The sequence below is a fragment of the Anopheles marshallii genome (genome assembly GCF_943734725.1).
Source record: "Anopheles marshallii chromosome X unlocalized genomic scaffold, idAnoMarsDA_429_01 X_unloc_98, whole genome shotgun sequence".
NCBI lineage: Eukaryota > Metazoa > Arthropoda > Insecta > Diptera > Culicidae > Anopheles > Anopheles marshallii.
In genome coordinates, this window is record NW_026525951.1 from 45,001 (window position 1) to 50,000 (window position 5,000).

Below are 5,000 nucleotides of genomic sequence, written 5' to 3' on the forward strand. Positions count from 1 at the left end.
AGGGTATGTGCTCCTCCACATCTATGCTTACTCGTACACATTCTCTGTCAATAGGTTTAAGATCGGGCATTCTACCATATCATTGCCTTAATGCTTTCAAATCAAGGCTACCAGGGTAGCCTAATTGCGTTCGAAACTCAACTTGTGAGCTGTCGGCCCTAGAAGTTTTTTAGGCTGCTAGGACCTCTCTCTATATTTTGCCTTTGGACTTCTCGAAGCTCAACTTGTGAGCAGTTCCATGCACCACTACCCGTATCTCTTAGCTTAGTTCTAGCCATGTGCGTTCAAAGCTCAACGTTAAGCTGTGTCCTGCACCACAATCGTTATATAATAAGCTTATCTCTAAGCTTTTTTGCGTTCAATGCTCAACGTTAAGCTATCCCTTCGCTTAGAACCTCGCTCTACATTTTGCCTTTGGACTTCTCGAAGCTCAACTTGTGAGCAGTTCCATGCACCACTATAGGTATCTCTTAGCTTAGTTCTAGCCATGTGCGTTCAAAGCTCAACGTTAAGCGGCCTCATGCACCACAACCCTTGTATCTTAAGCTTATCTCTAAGCTTTTTTGCGTTCAATGCTCAACGTTAAGCTATCCCTTCGCTTAGAACCTCGCTCTACATTTTGCCTTTGGACTTCTCTAAGCTCAACTTGTGAGCAGTTCCATGCACCACTATAGGTATCTCTTAGCTTAGTTCTAGCCATGTGCGTTCAAAGCTCAACGTTAAGCGGCCTCATGCACCACAACCCTTGTATCTTAAGCTTATCTCTAAGCTTTTTTGCGTTCAATGCTCAACGTTAAGCTATCCCTTCGCTTAGAACCTCGCTCTATATTCAACTTTCAGATACCTCAAAGCTCAACTTATGTGGTCTGCTATTGCTCTTGAACGGGTACAATATCTGACAGAGGGGGGTTTTTGGCCCAAATTATGCATTATTAGTTTAACCTCCGTCGCAGAACCACATTTGACCAGGTCGAGAAAAAAATTTTTTCGTGACGACCTGGTCCCCCATAGTAGGGAATGAACATGACATCTTAACCATATTTGACCATTTTCAAATTTCTCGTCGCGGAATCATGACTTTACTAGTAAAATTTGTTCCGGGTAGGGACCTCCCATACAAAATTTTCATCGCTCCAAAAGTGATTTCGTTTCACTTTTCAACATTTACAAGGTCCATAAATCATGTTTTGAGACGATATGGAAAAAAAAATTTTTTGCCCGTCTCGACCAACTCGACCGATGGTGACCACAGCAGGGTGCTCCATACAAATTTTCCTTATGTGGAATTTTCAGTGTAAAATAAGGTTTCTCCAATCGATCGCGGGTTTCACTTTTCATCATTTGCTAGGTCTAACTATGATGTTTTGAGTGGTCCCGCAAAAATTTTTTCTCTTGGCCAGTCGACCCTTTCGTCCATGTCGGTGTGTTCTGCAGTAGGGTGCTCCATACAAATTTTCCTTATGTGGAATTTTTCAGTGTAAAATAAGGTTTCTCCAATCGATCGCGGGTTTCACTTTTCATCATTTGCTAGGTCTAACTATGATGTTTTGAGTGGTCCCGCAAAAATTTTTTCTTGGACCGGGCCTTCCTTCCCGGCCCTGTCGGTGTGCTCTGCAGTAGGGTGCTCCATACAAATTTTCCTTATGTGGAATTTTTCAGTGTAAAATAAGGTTTCTCCAATCGATCGCGGGTTTCACTTTTCATCATTTGCTAGGTCTAACTATGATGTTTTGAGTGGTCCCGCAAAAATTTTTTCTTGGACCGGGCCTTCCTTCCCGGCCCTGTCGGTGTGCTCTGCAGTAGGGTGCTCCATACAAATTTTCCTTATGTGGAATTTTTCAGTGTAAAATAAGGTTTCTCCAATCGATCGCGGGTTTCACTTTTCATCATTTGCTAGGTCTAACTATGATGTTTTGAGTGGTCCCGCAAAAATTTTTTCTTGGACCGGGCCTTCCTTCCCGGCCCTGTCGGTGTGCTCTGCAGTAGGGTGCTCCATACAAATTTTCCTTATGTGGAATTTTTCAGTGTAAAATAAGGTTTCTCCAATCGATCGCGGGTTTCACTTTTCATCATTTGCTAGGTCTAACTATGATGTTTTGAGTGGTCCCGCAAAAATTTTTTCTTGGACCGGGCCTTCCTTCCCGGCCCTGTCGGTGTGCTCTGCAGTAGGGTGCTCCATACAAATTTTCCTTATGTGGAATTTTCAGTGTAAAATAAGGTTTCTCCAATCGATCGCGGGTTTCACTTTTCATCATTTGCTAGGTCTAACTATGATGTTTTGAGTGGTCCCGCAAAAATTTTTTCTTGGACCGGGCCTTCCTTCCCGGCCCTGTCGGTGTGCTCTGCAGTAGGGTGCTCCATACAAATTTTGCTTATGTGGAATTTTTCAGTGTAAAATAAGGTTTCTCCAATCGATCGCGGGTTTCACTTTTCATCATTTGCTAGGTCTAACTATGATGTTTTGAGTGGTCCCGCAAAAATTTTTTCTTGGACCGGGCCTTCCTTCCCGGCCCTGTCGGTGTGCTCTGCAGTAGGGTGCTCCATACAAATTTTCCTTATGTGGAATTTTTCAGTGTAAAATAAGGTTTCTCCAATCGATCGCGGGTTTCACTTTTCATCATTTGCTAGGTCTAACTATGATGTTTTGAGTGGTCCCGCAAAAATTTTTTCTTGGACCGGGCCTTCCTTCCCGGCCCTGTCGGTGTGCTCTGCAGTAGGGTGCTCCATACAAATTTTGCTTATGTGGAATTTTTCAGTGTAAAATAAGGTTTCTCCAATCGATCGCGGGTTTCACTTTTCATCATTTGCTAGGTCTAACTATGATGTTTTGAGTGGTCCCGCAAAAATTTTTTCTCTTGGCCAGTCGACCCTTTCGTCCATGTCGGTGTGTTCTGCAGTAGGGTGCTCCATACAAATTTTCCTTATGTGGAATTTTTCAGTGTAAAATAAGGTTTCTCCAATCGATCGCGGGTTTCACTTTTCATCATTTGCTAGGTCTAACTATGATGTTTTGAGTGGTCCCGCAAAAATTTTTTCTTGGACCGGGCCTTCCTTCCCGGCCCTGTCGGTGTGCTCTGCAGTAGGGTGCTCCATACAAATTTTCCTTATGTGGAATTTTTCAGTGTAAAATAAGGTTTCTCCAATCGATCGCGGGTTTCACTTTTCATCATTTGCTAGGTCTAACTATGATGTTTTGAGTGGTCCCGCAAAAATTTTTTCTTGGACCGGGCCTTCCTTCCCGGCCCTGTCGGTGTGCTCTGCAGTAGGGTGCTCCATACAAATTTTCCTTATGTGGAATTTTTCAGTGTAAAATAAGGTTTCTCCAATCGATCGCGGGTTTCACTTTTCATCATTTGCTAGGTCTAACTATGATGTTTTGAGTGGTCCCGCAAAAATTTTTTCTTGGACCGGGCCTTCCTTCCCGGCCCTGTCGGTGTGCTCTGCAGTAGGGTGCTCCATACAAATTTTCCTTATGTGGAATTTTTCAGTGTAAAATAAGGTTTCTCCAATCGATCGCGGGTTTCACTTTTCATCATTTGCTAGGTCTAACTATGATGTTTTGAGTGGTCCCGCAAAAATTTTTTCTTGGACCGGGCCTTCCTTCCCGGCCCTGTCGGTGTGCTCTGCAGTAGGGTGCTCCATACAAATTTTCCTTATGTGGAATTTTTCAGTGTAAAATAAGGTTTCTCCAATCGATCGCGGGTTTCACTTTTCATCATTTGCTAGGTCTAACTATGATGTTTTGAGTGGTCCCGCAAAAATTTTTTCTTGGACCGGGCCTTCCTTCCCGGCCCTGTCGGTGTGCTCTGCAGTAGGGTGCTCCATACAAATTTTCCTTATGTGGAATTTTTCAGTGTAAAATAAGGTTTCTCCAATCGATCGCGGGTTTCACTTTTCATCATTTGCTAGGTCTAACTATGATGTTTTGAGTGGTCCCGCAAAAATTTTTTCTTGGACCGGGCCTTCCTTCCCGGCCCTGTCGGTGTGCTCTGCAGTAGGGTGCTCCATACAAATTTTCCTTATGTGGAATTTTTCAGTGTAAAATAAGGTTTCTCCAATCGATCGCGGGTTTCACTTTTCATCATTTGCTAGGTCTAACTATGATGTTTTGAGTGGTCCCGCAAAAATTTTTTCTTGGACCGGGCCTTCCTTCCCGGCCCTGTCGGTGTGCTCTGCAGTAGGGTGCTCCATACAAATTTTCCTTATGTGGAATTTTTCAGTGTAAAATAAGGTTTCTCCAATCGATCGCGGGTTTCACTTTTCATCATTTGCTAGGTCTAACTATGATGTTTTGAGTGGTCCCGCAAAAATTTTTTCTTGGACCGGGCCTTCCTTCCCGGCCCTGTCGGTGTGCTCTGCAGTAGGGTGCTCCATACAAATTTTCCTTATGTGGAATTTTTCAGTGTAAAATAAGGTTTCTCCAATCGATCGCGGGTTTCACTTTTCATCATTTGCTAGGTCTAACTATGATGTTTTGAGTGGTCCCGCAAAAATTTTTTCTTGGACCGGGCCTTCCTTCCCGGCCCTGTCGGTGTGCTCTGCAGTAGGGTGCTCCATACAAATTTTCCTTATGTGGAATTTTTCAGTGTAAAATAAGGTTTCTCCAATCGATCGCGGGTTTCACTTTTCATCATTTGCTAGGTCTAACTATGATGTTTTGAGTGGTCCCGCAAAAATTTTTTCTTGGACCGGGCCTTCCTTCCCGGCCCTGTCGGTGTGCTCTGCAGTAGGGTGCTCCATACAAATTTTCCTTATGTGGAATTTTTCAGTGTAAAATAAGGTTTCTCCAATCGATCGCGGGTTTCACTTTTCATCATTTGCTAGGTCTAACTATGATGTTTTGAGTGGTCCCGCAAAAATTTTTTCTTGGACCGGGCCTTCCTTCCCGGCCCTGTCGGTGTGTTCTGCAGTAGGGTGCTCCATACAAATTTTCCTTATGTGGAATTTTTCAGTGTAAAATAAGGTTTCTCCAATCGATCGCGGGTTTCACTTTTCATCAT